The 15,868-nt window shown below is 45.6% G+C and overlaps 1 protein-coding gene across 6 annotated transcripts in view; it reads right to left on the bottom strand.

Annotated features, from left to right (window-relative positions):
- The window catches only part of HNRNPR (heterogeneous nuclear ribonucleoprotein R), a 340,992-nt gene that overhangs the window by 265,306 nt on the left and 59,818 nt on the right, over positions 1-15,868 (bottom strand). The window lies entirely within an intron of this gene.

Genomic DNA, 15,868 nt, shown 5'->3' with positions numbered 1-15,868 from the left:
CTGGAAAAGGAATTTGGTAGTATGGCGTTCTAGTTTCCAATGCAGAAAAATTTACATAGGCAGACTAAAAAAAGCCTTCCAACTTCCATGTAGAAACTTCGATTCATGGAATGTTATTGCTAGAATTTAAACCCCCAAAAGTGGTTAATAACGTGTATTGCTGTTGTTTATTATCAAAACAACAACTCCAATGCTCTTCCACAATGAAATGCTGATTACGTTACACAATTTTGCAAGTTACAAGATAGGACTTTATTACACACGACGTCACCAACTAAATCACAAATGATCGATATTTCCTCCTTCCACCGGGCATGACCATGCAGCTGTATGCTGCACATCTTAAGCAGAAGTCCGCACATATCTGTAGGTCACAACTGAAGAAGACATCTGAAGGCAAGATTGTTCATTTCTGTTCCTTGGAATATCCTGTACCCTGTGCGAATTATCTCTTTAAAGCTGTGCGGAAAATGAATGTACATAACCCCATATGTAGATCGAGTCATTCAAGACTGGCTTGTACCTTCGATTGTGGGTGTTCCTATCATGAATTTAACCAGCAATTACGTTTTCTGACGCATAGTGAGAGATACTCCTGATTAGCAAGAATTGCACAGACTACTTGGTTTTAGATAAGTTCAATTAAAAAGTTGTCCTCCTCCACGACATGGAGCACCAATCTTGTAGTGATCCGTCGCTCTTTAAATGCTAGTGTGGAAGGCAGCTGCCTTGCTAGGCAGGGGAATCGTGATGGTCGCTTTTGGAGCCCTGCTGTTATTTGGTGGGATTGGTTCAAAGTAGGAGTCGTGGAAAATAAAGGTCAAGGGGGAGAAAATGTGTGTGGACCAACTTCTGTGGAGACTGTGGTGGTGGGCGGCAATGAGTATCAGTGAAGGAGGTGGAGCTAGGGCTGATGTCTTGCTGCCTGCACTTTTTGGGGGAAGGAAATGTGAGAAGTTGGCCTAGCATATGATGTCCACTATTCTAGTGGGCACCTTGCACCAGTCCAAACGACCCTCATTGATGGCAGGTTTAAGACAACCTTTATAGAAAGCTATCCTAGTGGTAGCTGTGGTGATCAGCCTTCAGGCTAAGTCTTGAAGGAATGTAAAGCAGCTTGTTTTACCAGTCTAAATTTCTCTTGAATGATCAAATGAAAGCACACACAGTATATATCAAATATATATATATTTATTTTAAACACAACCCCTCTATTTATAAGGCTGGAGGCCAAAGTACAACACAAGATCTGTAAATAACACACAGTAAATAGCACAGTATACGTTATGCCCTAGGGGCCTCACAAACCATATACTAAAATAGTGGTATAAGAACCACGTGAGGGAAAGAAGTGAGTCCTAGGGTCTGTAGAACTGCTGGGGCAACCAGGAACCACCCAAGGTAGGGACGCAGGAGACCCACGGGGAACGCATGCAGTGTCTAAACACAGCCGCGAATCACTATTGACTTTTATGGAGGAAAAGCAAGTTATCATTTTAAAGATTAAGGACACTTGGGAGTGAACTACGATGGAACCCTTTTTGACTACAGCACTTCGAGAGTCCAGACCCACGGGAGCAACAGAGTACTCGTGTTACCTCACCCAGGGAAACCGGGTGCATAGGTGTCTTTAGGTGTCTGGTTTCGTCGTCGATTCCAATGGAGAGCTGCGAAGAAGTGCTGCAGGCGACCAGAGGAAAAGTTTCCGGGTGGATTCAAGGGTGGATCGGAGATCCGAAGAACCTGAAAGAGGAGAGCACAGAGTCTGGGTCACTAGCCAGTGACTAGGATGGCGACAGGAAGATGCCAGCCGATGTCGGGTGCTTTAACGTGAAGTAGGTGAAGCTTGACTCTTCAGCCACGAGGACCAGGAGGCGTCGACGACTACCAGGAGCTGGATTCGAGCTGACCCACGAAGGATGTCGAGAGCTGCAGCGTTGGTATCCGGATTGGACCCAAAAAGCCTTGGCAACAGCAACCCACGCAAGATGACAAGATTGGCTTTGGTTCAGACCAGCAAGAACTGAGGGACTCACCCATAGGAGGGGAGTCAGAGCATGTCTGAAGCAACCAGGAAAGCTCAAGAAACAAAGGATTGTCCTTCGTGGGGACCCACTAGCCAACGGACTAGGGATCGCGAAGGAGCCTCGAGCTGCGGTGAAGAAAGTGGACTCTCGGGACACTCGTGGAGTGTAGGCCTCTCAGCTTCGATGCAAAAGGTGCTCGGGCAAGGGCAACAAATAATCCAATGCACAACTTCGGAAAGTAGGTGCAGTTGCAAAATTGCAGGATGTCCAGGAGTTCCGGTCCCACGTCTCTCGTTTCAGCTACGGGTCTCAGCTTTGCTGGGATCTCGTGTCGGCCTCAGATGTCTAGAAGTCAGTGTCCTGTGTCGTAGATTTTTCGGGATACGGCGGGAGCCTCGAAAATGCAGACCGGCAAGATGCTCTTAGGTGCCCGTTTAGACAGGGAGGTCACTCCTTGACACCAAGGGAGATTTCTTCTGTCTTTCAGTCGATATGGAATGTCAAAGGTCCAGGATTTCGTCTTCAGAGTTTCGTCCAGGGTAATTTAACGTTCTAGGGACTGGGTTCCTATACTTATACAAAGTTTAGGGAATGGACTAACTCCAGGGTCCCACCTATGGGAGGACCTGGATAGGGGGTGGTTACACCCCTTCCCCTTTGTCCAGTTTCGCACCAGAGCTGGGGACTAAGTGCCCCAGCAACCAGTTTGAACTGGGAAATGCAGGAGCACCTTGTGTGCCCCATGTAGTGTCTCAAAAGCATTCACTGAATGCAAACCACCCTGCCCCAATACACTAAAGCCTGTCTGGGGAGGTACTGGCACCTCCCTGGACAGGAAACCTATTGTCCAGGCCTCTCCTGACGGAGTTTCGTCCGGCAGCAGGAGGTCAGACTCGTGTCTGTTGCAGCAGCATCCATTTTGTGATGCTGAGGCTCTGTAAAACTTTAACCGGGTATACCAATGTGTACATGTCTTCTCCATCTAGAAGGGTGGAATGCTACCCTTGCCGCCAGAACTGGGGGGAGGGGGGGGCCTGGGGGGGAGGGGGTAGTATTCCAAAGTGTTTGACACCAAACATGACATGTTTTGATAAAGCAAACCAAAGTCAGCATTAACCGCAAGGATTATAATGTACTTAAGAGTATATGGTATGGCCATATCACAGAGCAGCTGTAAGGAAGGGATTCCGAAAGCTGCAGAGGGGCTCGGCTCATGCTAGGGCACCCGCTCACACAAAACCAAGCACTCTGCCTTCAGGATTGTCAAGGCCTGCCATAGGAGTGACTTATAGGTTAATATATGTCTGTTTTAAATGGTGGATATAGGTATACTATGACCCAGTAAAGGGTACCTACACCACCCTACCCAGGCTGCAAGTGCAGACCTGTGGTGCCATTTTGCAAGGCTTCCCATGAGTGGCATAATACATGCTTCAGCCCCTGGTAGGCCTCTGGTGTACCTATGCCCTTTGTACCGAAGGTTCCATATACTAGGGGCTCACAAGGTAACTCAGTAACCAATCTGGTATGTACCTAATGTACATGGAATCAATTTAGAGAGAACAGCTAAGCTGTGGTCCTGATTAGCAGGGCCACAGCCAGACTAAAGTCGAAAAACCAGTGAAATAAAGCAAAAGGTGGGGGTAGCCATAGGAAGCAGATCCTACTCTCCAACAGGAAATAAATGTTAGTTTCTCTAAAACAGCCTACTTAGAAATGAGTCTCTAGTTTTTTTGAGGAGCGTAGGGGTAGCCTCCTGATAGAGCTGTGAAGTCAGATACTTCCCAGTGGGTGGGTGAATGTAAAGCTTAAGTTGTCAGATCTCAGGCACCTCTGGAATCTAGATGGCCCAGGGTGTTTTGCTCACAGTCGAGGTTGGAGTAGAGTGTTGTCTTACAGCCAGCCTCAATGCAGACTCTGCAATACCAAAGGGGATTATGGACGGAGCGCTTGAGCAAATCAAACACTCACCCCGAGTCAACTGATATGGGTTTAATCCATCATCATTCTTTTGCTCACTCCACCACCGCAGTTCAGACATGGCCATATGCAAATCAGTCTGACCCTGTGCCTCATGGGAACAGTCCAGCAATAACTGCCAAGCCATGTCTTCTCAGGACCGGAAACAAGCATCCTGGGTCCAGTTTCGGGTTCATAACCCTCATCAGCCAGGCTATCTTGAATCCAGTGGCAGAGTGAGCAAGGGACCCACGTCTGGACAAACCCTGCCAACATAGGGCAAACAAAGCAATACCAAAGGGGATGATGGACGGGACGCTTAAGCAAATCAAACACTCACCCCCAGTCAAATGATCTGCATATGGCTGGGTTCAAACTGGAATGGCATGGTGAGCAAAAAAAAACGATGGATTTAGGCCCAGATCTCTGTTCTGGGGTGAATGTATGACATTGTTCTGCATTCTGTCCAACAACTGTTTTTGCATTGGTCACCCCGAATGGGACGGGTATGCTCAGACGTGAGTTCCGTGGTCCCCATGCCACTGGAATCAAGCTATCCAGGCTGATGAGGGCTGAAAGCCCGAAACCGGTCCTAGGATGCTGGTTTCCAATCCAGGGAGGACCTGGCTTGGCAGTTCGGGCTGGACTGTTCCCATGGGGCACAGGTCAAGACTGATTTGCCTATGGCTGGGTTCAAATTGGAATGGCATGGTGAGCAAAAAAACTATGGATTTTGGCCCAGATCTCTGTACTGGGGTGAATGTATGACATTGTTTTGCATTCTGTCCATCAACTGTTGTTTTTGCATCAATGCAGACTCTACCACCTCAGGGTTGAGAAGTCATGGCTAGGAGTCATGGCTCAGAGACTTGGCTCAAGGGTTTTCCAGAACGAAGGTGAGCTCTCTGCGCTAAGCAGTCAATGGGACAGTGCCCAAAGCAGACTTTCAAGGCCTCCTGGTCACAGTTTCGAGCTTCCCAGTTACCCAGCTCCTTTGTGAGCAGTGCTTGGTGGTCTCCATGGTAGACTATGAGGTCAAACCCCGGGAGGAGGCGATCTTCAGATCTTGATGTAGTGGTATCTTTGGTGTAGCCTTTTTCCTGTAGCCCGTAAGGCTAGTTTTTCCGCAACATCGGAGCCCCCCCTGCCATCCAAAGAGCATTTCAAGAGACTGTTCTGCTAAGAATTCCAGATTGTCTTCCCTTCCAGAGTACACTCATTTGACTGAATTTTATAATGCACCCACCAACTTTCTCTTTTTATTTTATTTTACAGGCTTGCTTGGCCGAATAGGTGGATACTTTGTGGTCAGAAGCAATCAGAGACTGAAAACTCAATGTCCAAACACAGCCATTTAGAATTGCACTTAGCTTAAAATTGGGAAAGTGTGGTCTCAATAATGCACGCTTCCAAGATGTTACCTCCATCATAAATCGAAAAAACATTACTGAAAGTGGGTTTTCCCATGCTGTAGCAATCGACTCTAGTCACTAGAATCAAACATGTTGCTTGCAGCTTGATGGATCCAGTGCTTGGCCACTCTGTCTGACCCAGATGTCTGACTGGATTTTGGGTGTCAATGGCGGGGAAGGTGGTGAGTGAGCAGGTGAAACTATCAAAGGTGGAATTTTGGCCAGATGCATTGTGAGTTTCGGGTAGGGACCACAAGTCCTCTTGAAACAGAAATGTATAATTCTGATTAGATTACTTGCAAGCAATAATCCTGTGCCCTCTGTGCATTTGATTATGAATCCTACCTGCCCCAAATTCAGACTACCAAATACAATACAACCATACATGGGGCACTACGGAAAGAAGTCCCATCATAATACATCTTGGTTTCTGACTTAGAAGGAGGCGTCTGTGGTAGCTGGATGAAGAATTCAAATCGAGTGAGAAAGAGGGAAGAAATGTTGAAGGAGAAGATATGAGGGTCATGTGACTTAGATGGTTTGCTTTGAACTGCTCCAGGTACAGGGCTTTATGTATTAGACCACATTTTACAGAAAATCTCTCATGTGCTCATTCATCTTTCTCAGTATTTCTATCAGTCCCTAAATTCAAGGAACGTACTAGCGGGTGGGATTGAAACACCATGGAATGATCTGCTCCAGCAAACTTTCTTTTCACAGACTTCAGCCCAAAAGAGTTGATGGCATATTACACTATAGATGATCCGAATCTATTAACCTACTTTCGGCTCCCAACCTTAAAAAACCTGATAATTTAGAACCCTGTAATCCAAAAACAGAATATGTAAAAACCACTAAGCAAAAGGTGAATTGGAGGTTACAGCACACACAAAGGATACTTCACCTTTGAATAGAGCATTCTTTTTCTTTAAATAAACTTCCAAGACTAAATGCCAACCAGTTTCCTTTCTAGAGGACATTATTGCTTGCCCATTGTAGTCAACTGGGCTGGGGTGGGCACACAAAAAAAGTTATAAAGCTAAACTGAGTACATTGCCAACAAAGGCTTTCCACAAACATTGAAAAAAGACAAACAAGTTAGCTGGTAGCCCCAGTAAAAGCATACATCTAGTTTTAAATTCAATTGGTATGGGATATGTGTTTTTAACTGTTTTAATGGAATCTTAAAACAATTACAAAAAATCTGTATGGTAAGGACAGTTTTAAAATTGTGTATTTTTCAGAATGTGTTATGGTACTCGTTTATAAGGAATAAGTGATTTTGGATGCAATTTGAATGCTTTGAGGTATCCAAGTGCCTGAGTTGGTTTGTATATTGTTTCTAAGGGGAATTATGTTTAAGTTATAGTTTGGTGGCACCCTGGCCCCTTGGAGTGTGTAGTTTCTCACATGCATGACAAAGCAACTCTGCCACAACCGGGAGGAGTGCTTTAAGTGGGGCAGGCACTGCTAGGTCACAGACCAGGCAGTTAATGAAAAAGATTTTAAATCGTGCCCTTGCAGGGGGTGGGAGGGAGCACGGGTCGATGTTCGTGCCTTCCAACTTTACAGGGAAAACCAGAGCTCTAATTCTCATCAATGACCATAAAAATCCTTACGATAATCCAGGTCAGCAATGCAGCCTCTGTTTACATTCCATGTTTAAATTCATCTTGCAATTCTTGACCTGATGAGTTTATAGTTTTTTCCACACACCATAGTACACTTGTCTAGCGCATACTGTGAACTGTCGCCTCTAGGCGCATTTGGTCATCATGGCAGAATACAATTGAGTGTAGTGGACTTGAGGCAGAGGCATAGAGAGTTTCTCACTGCGCCTAGATAGTGGGCTTATAAAGATGTTCACACAATGCGCTTTTAAATCCTTACTGCACAGCGCACAAGTGATGGTCAAAATGTGTAAATTGCAAATACTGAGTGGTGCCCAAGTGTGTAAATATACAGATGTTTAAAATATGGACAGTACCATAGTAACAAAAATGCAGAGGGTGAGGTTGTGAAAAAGAGGGTGTGATGAAGGAGAGTTGACGTAAGGAAGTACTTGCAGAAGGAGACACTAAAGAGCGAGGAAGAGGAAGGAGATAACTAACGAGAGAAATGCAGATGGAAGATTTCATAAAGAGGCGAAGATGAAGGGCATACATGTTGGAGTCAGACTATGAAGGAAAGTAATTTGAAGGTGAGAAGAGACACTCCAAAAAGCATTCGCTCATTCCACAGAACTTAGTAATGTTTAGTTTACAGTCCGATACTTTAATTAAAACATTTTTATTTCAAATTATTCACTGCTGATACTCGTGTGTCTGATATAGCCAACAAGCACTGGCAAAGTCAACTTGGTGTATATTGTTGTGTGTGAGGTCTACATGCAACAGCAGAAAATTGGAGGCACCCAAATATTGGTCAGGTGACACGCTGTGAGAAGAGCAGGATATTAATTCATGTGTTTAGGCACTACTGAGAAGTATTAGCTAGTTATTACACAACACAGCAACTAGGACTTCCTTTAAGAGTATGGCTCATTAATTCTGATGGGCCAGAAATTACCTGCACATCATAATTGAGTTTAGCCAGTTCTTCAAATGGAAATTTAGAAGTGCAGGTGCTCACTAGTTAAGAGCACCTGTTTGCTCCCGAGTAGTGCCCGTACCACCCATTGAATGTATTGCATTAGTGCGGACAAGATCCACGAATAACTAGCTTATCTTTAGAAGACTACTCAAGAGTAGGCTCTTCCCTAGATAACTACTATACTTCAACACAAATTAAAATGTGTACAAAATGTTATATAAGCATTTAAATTGATTATATTTGTGCATCTAGATAGATGGTTTATGAAATACAGCTTAAATATTGACACGTTACCTTCCTTATACATGTATACCTCCAGGTACTTCTGAATCTATACATTTATTACTTTACCCCTACTGTAAAAAATACAAAAACTGGTCTCATCCCAAACTTCATACTACAACTATGATCAAAAAAATAACCCCTTCTAGTCTCTTCCCTCCTCCATCCCTCCTTTGCATCACCCCAAACCTCCTTTTACTTCCAAGATCTCCCAAACAACCTTTTCTAAATTCTTCCATGAAGTATCCCTCCTTAGACTCATCCTAGTCTCCATTTTACTACTATGATCTCCCAATAAAACCTTTCTAGACTCGTCCTCCTCTTCTAATCCATCATTAGCCTTTTCACTCGAACTAACACTCACATGTCCAATGCGCATATTAATTAATATTTCCCTATACTAATACACCACTAATCCCTTTTGGGTTCCAGAGTGGTGTGCTACTCGCCAAAAAGTGCTTTGATGCCTCACCTGGAGTAGTTAGTGCTATATAAAAACAATTACAAGTCCACAACTGGATTCCAGTTATGCTTTTTGGGTCATGCCTCTTTCACAGAAATCTCCCTAAAATACCTTTCACATCCCACTCAAAGCAGTGGTCGGGAGAGAAGAGATGAAACATTTAGCATGGATTGAGTCCTCGGCAGAGGGCCTCAGATAGAACTGCAGGCAACTTTGAGCACAGGTGACATACTTTACGCGCTTCTACGGGTGGAGATAGCATTGGTCCTGGGTGCATAGGAGCAATGGTGGATGAAAAACTGGGCGTGGAATCTGGTCTGCAATTTAACGGGAACAAAACTGTAAAAGCATTAAGTAAAAGAATTATTGTATTTTAAGGAAACCGTCACATTAACAAATCTGACAATTAACAGATCTGAAATCGAATGTGGACAAAAAAAAAATCCGTTTTCATCACTAGGCACAGCAGAAAAGAAATTTGGGAGAAGAAATTTCATAAGTACTGTATTTCACTAAAATATTAGCATTTCTGTAAGAGGAAAAGGCAGTTGATTAGGTCTAAAAAGTATAACTCACAATTGCTGTCATTTGATTTAACAGCGATTGCCTTCCTAACAGCAACAAAAAACCTGAAAGGCAACGGCACAAAAATTATAGTTATGGGCATTTATAAAGCCATTGGTGTGGCGTTGTAGCACTTTTGCACTGCCGTGTCTTTCCGATTCTGGGGTTACAAGTATTTAGTCCTATTATCGGTTAGGTGGCAGTGTGTGTTTTATTTATCGAGCTGGTAATGTATTATTTTGGTGTTTAAGGATCACTACTAGGGCGTTTGAAAATTACTTACACATCTTTCGGTTGAAAGACTTTCCCACTGCTTGGTGGAAATATAACAAAAAACTAGTGCAGCTTGGTTTCTTTCGCAAAAGTAAGTTATTGCTTTCGATACAATCAAGAAAGGAAATTAGAGGATGTATCCCTGTAATGTCAGTCAGACAGTTCATGGGAGCTGCAGGAAAACTGAAAAGGGGAGCGAAGAGTGAAGAGTGAATGTACTTTCTCGATATAAAAATCCAATTTAGCATTCCAATTTGGGTTGAAGGATAGTCATACAGTAAATTAAAAGCGAGTCTAAAATACTCCTGTGGGGTCATTTAAGATATGACTGACAATTGTCATAAGGCAATTCAAAGCCAAAGAAGACAGTGGCTAAATAAGTCTGAACCAAAACCCATCAGAACATGTACAGAATATACTAGGATTGTCATGAATGGACCATGTGCAATTACACATCAAACCTCAAAATGCCTTTGCAGATGGAAACAAAGGTTTGATTGAGTCTCGAATGCTGCCATTAGCCTCCTCAATCAAAAGAATCCGCACGCATGGACCATAGAATCACCACTACCCAGCTCAAAAAAGAGCATATCAAGAATGACAGCACAAACTTTTCATAAGAATCGTCAAGGAAAGGACTAACAAGAAAAAAGGGATGGACTGCACATCTAGCTGGTGTATAAAGAGTTCCAGGCTGACACCCTCTCAGAGTGATGCAAGTAAATTTAGAGGAGGAAGACCATCACCAAAGAACATTTAGATCAGGAGAAATGCCAAACATAGTGTGACAACTCGAAAGGTAGTGATTTTGCCATATGAAAGAACTACATTGAGCGAGCAGTTCGTTTTAGCATCTGAAATAAATATATGAACAATTCTCTGACCGTCGGTAATGCCTTATCTGGCAAAGACTGACTAGCTGCGGATTCCTTACCTTTGAATTTCCCCAGGCGTCAGACTGAAGCTGGAAGACTTCTCGTGAGCAGTACCCCTGCGTGCCTGTAGATGGCAGAGATCAATTCCGCGTGGCAGTGGCATCCGCGCCGTGACATCCACGGCACCTATAGAGGTGCCACCCAGGCAAGCTGACTTCAGTTACTTTTCACAACTTTCCACACCACAAGCGCAATGGACAATCGAAAGAGATCAGCCCTGATCCTAGAAATCTGTCTGCAGAGCGGGGAGTATGGGTGGGTCGGTAAGGAATCCCCAGCATCTCACTCTACGAGCAGATGTAATCGCCACCAGGAAGGCTGCTTCAAGTGTGAGGAGCCCGAGTGAACAGTTGTGTAAAGGCTCAAAAGAGCACACAAAGATTTCAGAAACAAATTAAGGTCTCACTGAGGAATAATGAATGGTGAAGGGGGGAAAGTGTGCACAAAACCGTGCAAAAATGTATGTACAATAGGGGACTTCAAAAAGGAGGGTTGGTCAGGCAGCCACACAAAGGCAGTCCAACCAGAAAGATAGGCCTTGAGGGTTTCCAGTGCAGAGCCCTGCTGGGCAAAAGAAAGGGCAAAAAGAAGAACTTCAGAGAGCGGTAGAAAGGGGATCAATTGACTTTTCTGCACACAATACCACAAATTGTATCAGACTCAGGCATATACCGTCTTTGTGGAAGGATGCCTGTCTGGCAGAATAACATGAGACTTCGGGATTAAGGTAAAAAACTACTAACTTCCACTGCTCAATCTCCACACTGAAGGTGGAGAGTAAACAGGTTAAGGTGGAAGACCCTCCCCTGCTGCAACAGAAGATCCTCCCGAAAGTGTAGCCTGATTGGAGATCAATGCTCCTGTGTAGAACCTCAGGATACCAGACTCTCTGTGCTCAGTACGGAACGAAAAGGATGACTTTAGCCCAGTTGTTTGTGATCTCATTGAGAACTCTGGGCAGGAGTGGGATGGTCGGAAAGGCACACAGGAGGCCGGAGCTCAACTCAAGACGAAAAGCATCCAGAGCGCCTTGGAAACTTCAGAGTGCAAAACTGATGAAATACTGTATCCTTGCCAGAGGTGAACAGATCTAACCAAGGCTCTCCCCACTGTTGAAAGAGACCTTGTGCACCTCCAGGTGGAATTGCCATTCATGGTCCATTAGACACCGACGGGGAAGTTTGCCCGCCTTTGTTTTCAGGGAACCTGCTAGGTGTTAAACTACAAGGGCAATGACCTGCTATTCCAGCCATGTCCAGAGAAGCAGGGACCCTTTACTGGTACACGACCCCACCTGCCCGGTTTGTTGCAGTACAACATGGCAGTGGTCTTATCCAAACACTTAGACTAGCTTTCCCTTGATGGATAGTAGAAAAGCTTTCAATGCCAATCAGATCTCTGAGCTACAACAGGTTGATGTGGAGTCCAGATTCAGTCAGAGCGCAGAGCCCTCGGACCTCCAACTCTTCCAGGCGGCTCCATCATTCCAGGAGTAATGCATTGGTCACTAATGTGAGATCTAGTTGTGGAAAAGCGAGGGGTCTGCCTCAAACCCAATTGCGGTTTGTTAGCCACCATTGCAGGTTCTTTGCAGTTCCTTCTGGGATCTGGACCATGTCTGACAGATTCCCCTAAAGCTGAGCCCGCAGGAAGTCATGAGGGCCAGCAGCCTCACAGTCAGTCTCACCAAAACCCAGTCTAGAGGATGAAACATCAGTATCATATGCTGAATATCCTGAACTTGCCACTCTGGAGGATAAGCTTGAAACTGTACTGTGTCCAGAACAGCTGGCAAAAGAAGGTTCTGAGAGAGAGTCTGTGTGTCTTAGACACGTTACTAGTGAATACTAGTAAAATTGTAAATTGATACTTGTATAGCGCACTACTCACCCGCAAGGGTCTCAAAGCGCTTGTACGAATACCTCTGTGGAACACATCCTGGCTTTCCCTGCGAGGCGTCCACTCCTGGGCACCCCCAAGGTGGAGGCCAGGCATCCTTAGCGTTGTGGTGGCCGTTGTGGAGATTAAGCAAGCTATTGCCCAGAGTTGCAGAGTGGGACTCCATGATTGGAATAGGCACCGAGGCGAGAATTATCAGGTCCGTGGAATTTTTGAGCCCAAGACCCGCCGAGGCGGGGAATTGAGCCATGGTCGCGGGCTAGACCTCTGCTTCAGGGTCTGCCGCTCTAATCATGGAGCCACACTTCTCCACTAGTGATTGCAAAAGCTTTGCCGTAGTCCGAAGGTGAGAGACGACAGCAAGGGAATAGCCCGCCTTCAACAGCCAGTCGTCTAGACAGGGGAAGACTGGCACCCCTGATCCCAGCAGATGAGCTGCAACAAATGCATCACCTTTTTGAACACTGGGGCGCTCGTAAAGCCACTAAACTGAAAAGGATTGCTGCCTACCGTAAACAGCAGATGATGCTAGCAGGCAGGCAGGATGGGAATATGAAAATAGGCGCCCTGCAAATCCAACTTTACCATTCAGTACCCTGGGTCCAGGGCAGCCAATACCTGAGCTAGTGTGAGCATACTTCTTGAGGAAGAAGTTGACTGCTTTGAGGTCTAGGATAGGCCCTTGTCCTTTTTGGCCAAGAGAGCCAAGACTTCCTCATGTAGCAAGGACAAATTATCCTCCATCAGCCATTCGTGAGATGGCAATACCAACGGGGATGATGGACAGAGCGTTTGAGCACATCAAACACTCACCCCCAGTTAACTGATCTGGGTTTTATTCATCATCATTCTTTAGCTCACTCCACCACCCCAGTTCGGACATGGCCATATGCAAATCAGTCTGACCCTGTGCCTCATGGGAACAGTCAAGCCTGAACTGCCAAGCCATGTCTTCCTGGACCGGAAACAAGCATCCTGGGACCGGTTTCGGGTTCATAACCCTCATCAGCCAGGTTATCTTGAATCCAGTGGCAAAGTGGGCAAGGGACCCATGTCTGGGCATACCCTGCCAACTTAGGGCAAACAAAGCAATACCAAAAAGGGGATGATGGATGGAGCGTTTGAGCAAATCCAACACTCACCCCCAGTCAACTGATTTGGGTTTAATCCATCATTCTTTAGCTCACTCCACCACCCCAGTTCAGACATGGCCATATGCAAATCAGTCTGACCCTGTGCCTCATGAGAACAGTCCAGCCCAAACTGCCAAGCCAGGATCTCCCTAGACTGGAAACAAGCATCCTGGGACCAGTTTCAGGTGATCACCCCCTCATCAGCCAGGCTAGCTTGAATCCAGTGACAGTGAGCCTGGGACCCGCGTCTGGGCATACTCGGCGCACTTTGGGCGAGAAAGCAAAAGACACACAGATGGACAGAATGCAGAGCAAATCAAAGATAAAAGGGAGACTAGAAACGCTCTGAGGCTGCAGCTGCCTGAGGGGGTTGGACAGAGATGACTGATGGCTACCTGACCAGGGTCTGTGGGTAGCATGCCCTTGTTCACGTAAAGAGATTAGGGAGCATGCGCAGCTCAGTGGCTGGCAGGGTACTAGAGCAGTTTGAAGCCCCTTCCATAGCCACGAGAGAAACGAAATGCAGACTGATGGCGGTGTGGGGGAGCCAAGAGGGCCAAGGACTTTGCCATAGCCTGGGAGTCCTAAAAGCATTCCAGTGCAGTCTCTGCGAGGTCTCCAAAGAGATGGGTGCCATCGAAAGGCATGTCCATAAGGGAAGCTTGGACAGCTTCCAAAAACTAGTTGTCCTGAATCAGGTGTGGTGTCTCAGGGACACCGTAGCCGAAACCGCTCTCCTCAGTGAGTCCGTCATGTACAGTTGCCAACAAATTGTGAACTTTGCTGCATGTCTCCTGTCGGCAACAGTCAGAGTATCGTCCGGGCCTCTACCGGGCCCTGTGCAGCACTTGTGCAACCCAAAAGGCATGCAGTTTTCACAGGCTGCAATGCTAGGCAGGCAGAAGAAAAAAAATGTGTCCCCAAAGAGCCCAGCCTTTTGTATTTCATGCCCAGGTGAGCTGTAGGTATTTGCCCTGGGAATTCTAGGCTTGGACCACCAGGCTCTCCAGGTAGGATGAGGAAATTTGGATCCCCCTGCCAGCTGCGATGGCGGTGGACAATTGTTTCATTCACAAGAGCCCCTGTTTTGAATTTGAACCAGGTCCCCCAACAGGACGTCAGTGAGGGCATAATTAAAATTAAGTTGTTGTTTAGTCGGGGTTCCACACCACTGTCAATATGTTGGTCTTGAATGTCACTGAGGGCAACTGAATGTCAAGGACCACAGCAGATCTCCGCAACACCATTGCGTATGAAGCTCCCTCCTCTGTAACCACAGACAGTAAGGGGAAAAAGCATACCAGTATCTGAAGAGGTATCCAGTCCACTCGCTTCACACAATTACTCAGCCAAGACCATATTAGGGTATTCTAAGCATGGCTGGTAGTCATCATGGTCCAGCTATTTATCACATTCCTCCCAGAGTCCTAGCCCCTCAAAATAGGGCTGAGGCTCTGATCTAGAAATCAAAGCTCATTCCGGAGTCAGGCAACACCCACTGTGTGTCAGAGATCACAATGGGGACTGTTCTTAAAATTGGGACAGGCGACAGGGGAGGCTATTTAACATGCATTATTAAAACAGCAGAATGTTAGGGGCTTCTCTCAAGTTTTTTTTAAGGGGCTCGTGGTTAGAAATGCCTGGCACTGCCTCTACTCCAGGATATTTTCCTTTGTATTTCCATTTTGAAAATGAACTTTAAACCCTCTGTGGGTGGAATGTTCTAATACTTGGATAGCCATTCTGCCTTGAGCTAGATCGGTTGTTCTAGATCCTTGTCTGCAGCTCAGGTCTGTTACTGTAGTTTACAGACTTTAACAACTGATATAGCCCTCGACAGCGGACTATAAAGCTATAAGATTAAAAGCATTGATATGGAACAGACAACACTAAACAGTGGTTCACACAAGTAAAGGCTTCACTAGTGAAACTAACGTTTTATTATTTCTGAAAGAAACCACATCTAAGAAAAGAAAAAAACATTTTCTAAAAGAAAGATTTTGGCTGTACTGCTGAAAGAGCCATTTAAAGAAGGCTAGCATGGGGTTGGTGGAAGTATGGCGCCAGTGTAATCCCTCCACCAGGAAGTACACCTTTTTCTTTGCAACACACCAGACATATGTCCGGATGTATCTTTTTCAGGCATCTCCTTGTCTCACCCTGGCAACTGAGGAGGTTGAGATAGCATCGGATCATTCCCACCTTCACACTGAGTCTTCCGGAGAGAGGGGGGGGATGACCTCATCAACCGGTATGGCGGTGAATCCACAAACTACTCGCATATGACTAATGTTAGAGATTCAGAAATAAATGCAGGCTTTTCTGGAGT

Source organism: Lissotriton vulgaris, chromosome 2_1 (genome assembly GCF_964263255.1).
Source record: "Lissotriton vulgaris chromosome 2_1, aLisVul1.2, whole genome shotgun sequence".
Taxonomy (NCBI): Eukaryota; Metazoa; Chordata; class Amphibia; order Caudata; family Salamandridae; genus Lissotriton; species Lissotriton vulgaris.
The sequence above is the reverse complement of the archived record's forward strand: the minus strand, read 5'-3'. Positions and strand labels throughout refer to the sequence as shown.